This window comes from Amia ocellicauda, chromosome 12, assembly GCF_036373705.1.
Source record: "Amia ocellicauda isolate fAmiCal2 chromosome 12, fAmiCal2.hap1, whole genome shotgun sequence".
Lineage (NCBI taxonomy): Eukaryota > Metazoa > Chordata > Actinopteri > Amiiformes > Amiidae > Amia > Amia ocellicauda.
In genome coordinates this window covers 29,256,467-29,266,909 of record NC_089861.1, presented here as the reverse complement: position 1 = coordinate 29,266,909, position 10,443 = coordinate 29,256,467, and the positions used below count along the sequence as shown (strand labels likewise).

At 38.3% G+C, this 10,443-nt stretch overlaps 1 protein-coding gene across 2 annotated transcripts in view; it reads left to right on the top strand.

Annotated features, from left to right (window-relative positions):
* The first annotated feature begins 7,293 nt into the window (after positions 1 to 7,293).
* The window catches only part of LOC136764873 (B-cell receptor CD22), a 35,397-nt gene continuing 32,247 nt past the window's right edge, over positions 7,294 to 10,443 (top strand). For both annotated transcript variants that reach the window (XM_066719234.1, XM_066719233.1), the window contains exon 1: positions 7,294 to 7,514. The gene's annotated coding sequence lies outside the window, so the exon portion shown is untranslated. The remainder of the gene's footprint in view (positions 7,515 to 10,443) is intronic.

The window sequence follows — 10,443 nt, the reverse complement described above, 5'->3', positions numbered from 1 at the left end:
CAGAAAATATGACTACTTGATTACATTCTTAAATAATATCACACATCAACAACAGGGTGGGAAATTTACTTTTTACCGTTTTTACAGTTTTACCAGCCACTTAGATTATTGTACCAGACAATTTTCCCCCCATGCCAAATATATAAAATAAAGCACACTAGCATATTCTGAATTACTTCTATACATACATTTTATTATTAATACATATTTTATTAATAACGTACTAACAATATGTGCTAGGCGGCTTTGTACTAGGCAAATGACTGATTGTGAAAGATTTATAATGGTATTGATTTCTGAAACACGTGATTTTCTACATATCGTATATTCATATATTATCATTATTTATTGTATTAGCAGATTTGCATCTGTTTGGCTCAGCAAGTTTCTAACTTTCCACAATTCAATCTTGATCCCGTTGCAAACCCAGGTCTCTGGATCAATGCTTTGATCAGCCACCTGTTTGATCATGAATGCTAATTCTGTTGTATTAGGTAGGGCACTGTAATTGAATAAACAATATGAGTACTATGACAAAAGTATGACAAAACGTTGTATACAGCTCTGGAAGAAATTAAGAGACCACTCCAAATTCAGAAATCAATGTTAAGTGGTCTCTTCATTTTTTCCAGCTATAAGTGCAATCTTACAGGAGAGTAAATTACTAAATTGCAAGTGCTGTCGGAAAAGATGAGTCTTGATAAGCGCCGGAATGAGGTCAAGGACTCAGCTGTTTTGACTTCGGTGGGCAGGTCATTCCACCACTTAGGGTTCAGGGAAGAGAAGGAGCGTCTCTGGAGGAAGGAGAGTGGAGAGGAGGCAGAGTTAGTCTTCTGGCACTGGAGGAGCGCAGTGGTCTGGAGGGGATGTATGGAGAGACGAGTGTCTGAAGGTATCTTGGTGCAGTGCGGTGAGACAGAGGTAGGTGAGGGTCAGTGTCTTGAACTGGATGCGTGCCGCTATCGGGAGCCAGTGGAGGGAGCGGAGCAGTGGAGTAGCGTGTGCGAATCGGGGCAGAGAGACACCAGACGGGCCGCCGAGTTCTGGATGAGCTGGAGCGGCGGGTAGTGGATGCAGGCAGGCCGGCCAGGAGGGAGTTGCTGTATCGAGGCGGGAGAGGACCAGGGACTGGACGAGCAGCTGAGTCGAGTAGTCGGTGAGGAAGGGACGGATCCGGCGTATGTTGCTCAGGAAGAATCTACAGGTGCGCGTCAGCGTGGTGATGTGCTGGGTGTAGGAGAGCGCACGATCGAGGGTGACTCCTAGATTTTTAGTTGAAGAAGAATGAGACAGTGTGGTGGATTCGAGATGGGGAGGTCAGCAGAAGGTGAGGAAGAGTGGGGGAAAAAAGAGCAGATCCGATTTGGAGAGGTTGAGTTGAGGTGGTGCGAGTGCATCCAGGCGGAGATGGCAACTAAATTATAAATAATTCGGCAAAAAGTATCGTTTGCAGTTACAAATCTGTAGTAAGTTAAGGGAGTCACGCTGTGCGTTTAAAATACATATATACTCGCACAAATGATGATGATAATAATATCAATACATATTCGCTATGTAGTATTATTGTTGCGCATGGAAACGTATTCTTGTGTGAACATGCTTGTCTGAATATAATGTTGTCTACACGTTCAGCTCTTCCTAGTATCTCTAACAGAAACGTGTATTTATTACGCTGTTTCCAATCCTGTAAAGCACAGAGAATAAAACAGACACAAAGTCCTCTCCTGGTCAGGCTGTGAGGCTCTAGTGTTTCTGTCTCTGTTTTTAACACGAACACAAACCAAACCCGCAGTCGCTGCTGCTCCTCAGAGGGACGGATCTCAGCGGCCGGTTTGCAGTAAAAGCTCTGGACTCCGGCAGACGGTGGAATCGAGGCAATAGTTTCATGAAAATCATTCCAAAAACTGTACTTTTGCAGTAGAGATTTTCAGAGCAGGTGAGACACTGATTCAGCCCTGGAGAAGTCAAGAAGGTTCACCAAAAATCTGCATGTTCTGTAGACTGAATCGGTTTTCAACAAACTCAGAGAGGATATAACAAGTAAATATACTTTCATTCACTATACAAGCCGAAGTGAATGATTTGCCAAATTACAGTGTTTCAAGGCCAGCACCCCCTTGAAAGAAACTACAGTACCTACAAATTATTCTTATTAATATATAAACTCAATACAATTATGACTGCAGTTTGACCGTTTTTTTTAATTGGAAAGTGATCATTAACAATCTGTTCATTAACAGGTTTTTGTACAAGTATTAAACTAGGAGACCCTATGCTCCAGCAGTTATTACATGGGTTGTGTTTAAAGGGGATTGGAAATGTTACATATTACCCCAATCATTGTCGTTGTTGGAATAATTTTTGTTGTATTTAAAAGTACATGCATTCTATAATTTTAAAATCTCTTTACAGGGTGTCAGTAGCCTGTTATAATGTCAATAACCCAATATAATAATAATAATAATAATAATAATAATAATAATAATAATAATAAAAAGTCAGTTTACTTATTTTATAAAACATATATCAAAACAGTGACTTTTAATTATTATTATTATTATTATTATTATTATTATTATTATTATTATTATTGTTGTTGTTGTTGTTGTTGTTGTTATGCAATAAGAAGTAGGCTACATGCCAGAGTCATCTAATCTGCTGCCCAGGCAATTTGTTATGTCGTGTTTGTCTTTCTTGAAATTTTCTCTCCGCATATGGAAATAATACTTTAATTCAGATTAGTCTAGGGGCTAACGGAGGCTCTGTGCGCATGTGTCTGACAAGCACGTCCCCCCACCGCTTCAGCATTGGGTGGACCTCCATATCTGCGACAGCTGATTTATGGGATGCCAAATGTAAAACAGCACAGTGTCTTTTTTCACAGATTTAACTTAAATCTTTTTTTTTTTCAGATTTAGTAAATACTGTTTTTCACACATTTATACATATATATATATATATATATATATATATATATATATATATATTTAAATAAATATTTAAATTTAGAAAAATAAATGTTTATTGTTTGATTAAATATTTAGCTAAACCCTAAATATGGGCTTTGCAAACTAAACTTTTAACCTTTACATAAATATTTAACTTAATCTTAAATATCTGTCAAAAAATATATAGCTTTTAAATAAATGTTTGGTCTAAATCTAAATGTTAAATCTAAATATAAATGTTTGACCCCAGAGGTATAGGTGCTCAGAGGCATGGAGCCAGATCCAGGACCCAGAGCCGGAGCGGAGCTGTACAGTTTTTGTTAGTTGTGATCCGGAGCCGGAGCGGAGCTGGAGCTGGCAGTGCTGGAACCTGGAGCCAGAGCTGAGGTAATGGAGCTGCTCCACTCTTTCCCCTTTCATTAAACTCACCCAGATATTCAGTCCAGTTTTCAAAAATTAACAAAATATGTAACTTCATAGGTAGTGTTGTGTGTTGGGGGTTATAAAATAAGATCAGTTCTCACTCCAGCTATTAGTACATAATACATTATTTTTTATTAATTGTAATTATATGACACCTTCACTTTCTCACACCTACCTCTCATTTTCTACAAGTGATTCTATAATCTCGGGGCATCTCTCATAAACCACTTGCAAGAGAAGTAAAGTCCATTTTAACTCTAAAGTTTTAAGTAATTCCAAATTATTTTATTCTAAATTAACCTCATTTTATAGCCATCTGTTATCTAAAATGTCCTGACTAGTTTGTCCACAAGTTGGTTTCCAGGGAGTTAAGGTCACATGCAGGAGTCATGACCCCTGCACCTTGTTTTTCACTTTTGAGATACGAAAAAAACAGACCTCTGGTGGGGGGGATTTGCGTAATGTCAACCTAGAGGGGGTGCTGGCAATTAGACGACGATGGGGGGGGATTGAGGGCAAATTGTACACTGATAACATTTTTAAAGACATTCAATAGATTACAGTACTTAAAATAACCGGACATCTTCCAAAAATACTGGACAGGGGGTCAAAGTACATACACTACATGGCCAAAAGTATGTGGACACCTGCTCATCAAACATCTCATTCCAAAATCATGGGCATTAATATGGAGTTAGTCCCCCCTATGATGTAATAACAGCCTCCACTCTTCTGGGAAGGCTTTCCACTAGATGTTGAAACATTGTTGAGGGGATTTCAGCCACAAGCGCATTAGTGAGGTCAGGCTCTGATGTTGGGCCATCAGCCATGGCTTACAGTCGGCTTTTCCATTCATCCCAAAGGTGGGATGGGGTTGAGATCAGGGCTCTGTGCAGGCCAGTCCAGTTCTTCCACACCAATCTTGACAAACTATTTCTGTATGGACCTCACTTTGTGCACGGGCTGTCATGCTGAAACAGGAAAGGGCCTTCCCCAAACTGTTGCCACACATTTGGAAGTGCAAAATCACCTAGAATGTCATTGTAGGCTGTAACATTAAGGTTTCCCTTCAGTGGGAATAAGGGACCATTATTCCTCCTCCAAACTTTATAGTTGGTCTATGCATTCATGCAGGTAGTGTTCTCCTGGCATCTGCCAAACTAAGATTCCTCTGTCGGACTGCCAGATGGTGAAGCGTGATTCATCAGAGATCGCATTTCCACTGCTCCCAGTTCAAATGGTGGTGAGGTTAACACCACTCCAGCCGACGCTTGGCATTGCACATGGAGATCTTAGGCTTGGGCAGCTGCTCGGCCATGGAAACCAATTTCATGAAGCTCCTGACAAACAGTTCTTCTGCTGATGTTGCTTCCAGAGGCAGTTTGGCACTCAGAAGTGATTGTTGCAGCCAACGAAATACTATTTTTATGCGCTACGTACTTCAGCACTCAACAGTCCCATTCTGTGAGCTTGGCCGACCACTTCGCGGCTGAGCTGTTGTTCCTCCTAGATGTTTCCTCTTAACAATAACAGCACTTACAGCTCACCAGGGCAGCTGTATCAGAGCAGAAATTTGACAAACTGACGGTGCCATGTTGAAAGTCATTGAGCTCTCAGTAAAGTTCATTCTACTGCCAATGCTTGTCTAAGGAGATTGCCATGTGGCTTGATTTTATAGTGGCTCTCAAAAGTATTCACCCCTCTTGGTCTTTTCCACATGTCATTGTGTTACAACATGAAATCAGAATGGATTTAATCAGGAGTTTTTGCCACTGATCAACACAGACAATTTCCATAATGTCAAAGTGAAAAATATGATCTGCATTTTTTTCTAAATTAATTACAAATACAAAACAGAAAATAATTGAATGCGTAAGTAATCACCACTTCAGTCAATATTTGGTAGAGGCACCTTCGGCAGCCATTACAGCCATGAGTCTATGTGTATAAGTCTCTACCAGTTTTGCACATCTGTACACAGCAATGTTTGCCCATTCATCTTTGCAAAATTGCTCAAGCTCCATCAAGTTGGATGGGGACCATTAGTGAACAGCAATGTTCAACTCTTTCCACATATTCTCAATTGGATTGAGGTCTGGGCTTTAAATGGGCCACTCCAGGACATTTTTATTTTTAAGCCACTTCAGTGTGGCTTTGGCTGTATGTTTGGGGTCATTGCCCTGCTGGAAGATTAATCTTCTCCCAAGTCCCAGGTCTTTTGCAGACTTCAGAAGGTTTTTAGACACGATTTCTCTGTACTTTGCTGCATCCATTTTACATAATGCTGCCACCACCATGCTTCACAGTAGGGATGGTGTTCTCAGGATGATGTGTGGTGTTAGGCTTGCACCAAATGTAGCGCTTAGCATTGAGGCCAGAACGCTCTATTTTGGACTCATGAGACCATAGAATCTTCCTCTACTTGGTCTCAGAGTCTCCCACATTCCATATACATTAATTAGAAGGGGTGTCCACATACTGTTGGCCATGTAGTGTACAAATACCAGACAGTCTGCTAAAATACTGTCCGGCTGGGAACCCTAATTGCCACAGACATCTTTACAAGTTTCTACTTTTTCATGTTTGAATGGTTAAACAGATGTTTGTTATTAATATTTAGTTTTTGTTAAACAGTTATTTACATAAAAGAAGTAAAAAGGAATCGTAGTTTGCACTGTGTTTTGTGGCTCCGGAGCCAGAGCTGGTTAAAAGCATCCAGAGCTGGAGCAGCATTGTGGAGCTGCACCGGAGCCACTCCAGAGCTGGAGCTGGGGCTGCTGGAGCCAGCCTGGAGCTGGAGTTGAACCTCTGGATTCACTCCTGTGCTGGAGCCAGCAAACCTGAAGCACTGCCAACCCTAGCATGTATCCCTCTAACTATCAATAACATTGCATGGAAATTGCACATAATAAATTCTGACTTGAACTCCAGACTCCAAAGCTTTTTTCCACCACACACTCCACTGTTGCCACAGATGCACTGAGCAGACAGAACTGGGCTCAGCCTCTCCCCCACTTGTTTAATACACTGTCGCTGTCCTGTACTACTGATCTAGTGCTGTCAGTGATGCACAGACACAGGTGGCACTTATACTGTGTCAAACACACTCCTGATTAGGGATCTTCAGCTGAGGGAAGCTTGTGCTCAAATGCTGAAGTCCTGTTCAGCACCTTCCTCTTTATCACAATGAACAGGAATGTGACCTTTACACTAAGCATTTATAGATAAACTAGTGGACCCAAATAGAAAGTATTCACACGTTAATGAGGAAAGGAACATTTAGTGACAGGGAACTAATTAAAAATTATTAAACTGAATTTCCAGTGTAATTAACATTTTTATTTTAAACAGTAAGAGTACAGCATTCTCTTCTTCACAGCAATGCATTTAATCACTGTCGACAAACCATTTTGTGACATAAAAAAACAATCTCTACTTTCAGAAATACCATTTAAGAACCTGGCAACTACTGAACAAAGACATAAGTGCTTTAAAAGTCTGCTGATGACTTAATTACAACAGAGACTGAGCTGTAGTCCACTGATAAACCTATGTATTTTAATTCCGTTTAAAAGTTTAAAGGCTGAACAGAAATACATGTGTTTGCTAATACACAAATGTTGACATTGACAACACAGCAATATAGCAATCTGTAAGATACACAAACAGTGACTGCTGTTGTTTCAATATTGTGTTTTTATCAGAGTCCCTGTGCTGCCACTGATTCACTGACAGATTTTGCCAACTACAATATCTGACACATTGTAAAAATTATTTACAAATTATTTACATTTTTTTAAAATTTACATGTACACTGACTTATATTTGTTTATACAGCCATATGACTAAACAGGGAAGAGATTAAATAAACACAAAGTGATATCTTTATTCTCATCTCAGTCATGTTATTCCCTTTAGAACAGTAAACAGTGAAGTGAGCGCAGCTCTTCTGCATACCTGTAAAAAGCTGTGGTGCTCAGGTGTCGTCACCCCAGTGCTGCTGTATCTCTCAGGCAGGGAGCAGAGGGGCTGACAGGATCTCTCCACAGCAGACACTGAGCAGCCCACTGGAGCAGCACAGTCTGTGAGCCATTACTGATTCCCTGCAGCTCTACAGCAGCGCACACTGGCACACTGACACAGGTAATGGGCTGAAGAGCTGGGACAGATACCAGTGTATTCTTACAGCAGCTGGGACTGGTGTTGAATCTGGAGTATAGGGGCATTAAAACAAAGTAAGCTAACATTATACATTGTACATCCTGTATAAAAACATTTGGTAATACTTTATTTTGTTATATTGTTTTATGATACTGTTTTAGTAAATTAAAAAATACAAGTTTTAAATACACACATATATATTAGGTTATAATGTTTTATGAAACTGTTTAAGTAAATTAAAAAATAAAAGTTTTAAATACGTATATACTTCTAAGGTTATATTGTTTTATGATACTGTTTTAGTAACTTAAAAAATAAGACAAGTTTTAAATACATATATATTAGGTTATATTGTTTTATGATACTGTTTTAGTAAATAAAAAGAGAATAAGAAAAGTTTTGTATATATTTTAGGTTATATTGTTTTATGATACTGTTTTAGTAAATAAAAAGAGAATAAGAAAAGTTTTGTATATATTTTAGGTTATATTGTTTTATGATACTGTTTTAGTAAATAAAAAGAGTAAATAAAATTTTATTTTAGGTTATAATGTTTAATGATTTGTTTTAGTAAATTGAAAAATAAGAAAAGTTGTAAATACACATGTACTTCTAAGGTTATATTGTTTGATTATACTGTTTTAGTAAATTAAAAAATAAGAAAAACAAAATATTTATATATATATATATATATATATATATATATTAGGTTATATTGTATACATTTTAGAAAAATAAAAGTTGTAAATAAACATGTATTTTATTTTAGATTGTAATGTTTGATTATACTGTTTTAGTACATTAAAAAATAAGAAAAATACACATTTTATATATATTTAAGGTTATATTATTTTATGATACTGTTTTTGTAAATTAAAAAAGAAAAATGAATATTTACCCAGAGTGGGATTTGAACCCACATGGACATATGTCCATGTGTTTTTAGTTTATATGTTTTATGATTAGGCTTGATTAGGATTAGGATGATACTGTGTTGGCAAAATAAAAAGGTAAGAAAAAATCAATTAAGAAATGTATAGACTTACATATATTGCATGCCATTACATACATATTTAAGCAAACACAGATAAACACACATGCCTATATCTCTTTAGTTTATATTTATCAATAGACACTAAAGACAAATACACCACTTTTATTAGAGAACAACAGTGAAATGTATAGAATTATATCTACATTTTGACCAGCCCTGTACTTATTATATTTGTTACATTAGTGACTGCTCAAACATATTCTTAACATGTATCATATTTAAGAATATATTGCATTTAATTTCATTACACATACATACATACATATATATATATATATATATATATATATATATATATATATATATATATATATATATATATATTATGTTTTATTTATCAAAAGACACTAAAGACATGTACACCACTTTTCTAATGAGAGACACAGTGAAGCACTATTTGTGAGTACTCATATGTATAAAATAATATATAATATATGTATACACTCACCTAAAGGATTATTAGGAACACCATACTAATACTGTGTTTGATCCCATTTCGCCTTCAGAACTGCCTTAATTCTACGTGGCATTGATTCAACAAGGTGCTGAAAGCATTCTTTAGAAATGTTGGCCCATATTGATAGGATAGCATCTTGCAGTTGATGGAGATTTGTGGGATGCACATCCAGGGCACGAAGCTCCCGTTCCACCACATCCCAAAGATGCTCTATTGGGTTGAGATCTGGTGACTGTGGGGGCCAGTTTAGTACAGTGAACTCATTGTCATGTTCAAGAAACCAATTTGAAATGATTCGACCTTTGTGACATGGTGCATTATCCTGCTGGATGTAGCCATCAGAGGATGGGTACATGGTGGTCATAAAGGGATGGACATGGTCAGAAACAATGCTCAGGTAGGCCGTGGCATTTAAACGATGCCCAATTGGCACTAAGGGGCCTAAAGTGTGCCAAGAAAACATCCCCCACACCATTACACCACCACCACCAGCCTGCACAGTGGTAACAAGGCATGATGGATCCATGTTCTCATTCTGTTTACGCCAAATTCTGACTCAACCATCTGAATGTCTCAACAGAAATCGAGACTCATCAGACCAGGCAACATTTTTCCAGTCTTCAACTGTCCAATTTTGGTGAGCTTGTGCAAATTGTAGCCTCTTTTTCCTATTTGTAGTGGAGATGAGTGGTACCCGGTGGGGTCTTCTGCTGTTGTAGCCCATCCGCCTCAAGGTTGTACATGTTGTGGCTTCACAAATGCGTTGCTGCATACCTCGGTTGTAACGAGTGGTTATTTCAGTCAAAGTTGCTCTTCTATCAGCTTGAATCAGTCGGCCCATTCTCCTCTGACCTCTAGCATCAACAAGGCATTTTCGCCCACAGGACTGCCGCATACTGGATGTTTTTCCCTTTTCACACCATTCTTTGTAAACCCTAGAAATGGTTGTGCGTGAAAATCCCAGTAACTGAGCAGATTGTGAAATACTCAGACCGGCCCGTCTGGCACCAACAACCATGCCACGCTCAAAATTGCTTAAATCACCTTTCTTTCCCATTGAGACATTCAGTTTGGAGTTCAGGAGATTGTCTTGACCAGGACCACACCCCTAAATGCATTGAAGCAACTGCCATGTGATTGGTTGGTTAGATAATTGCATTAATGAGAAATTGAACAGGTGTTCCTAATAATCCTTTAGGTGAGTGTATATAATATCATTTGTTTGTGCTCAAATGTATATAATTAATAAAATACACACACACACTGGTGACTTTTATAGTAGTAATATAGGGTACTTTTTCGATAGGGCGGGGGGCTGTGGGGGATTTGACCTTTGACCTGAACTTGAGTTGAACTCTGGGGGGTCCCTTCCTAGGGGGTGCGGGGTGTTTGTACCGCGT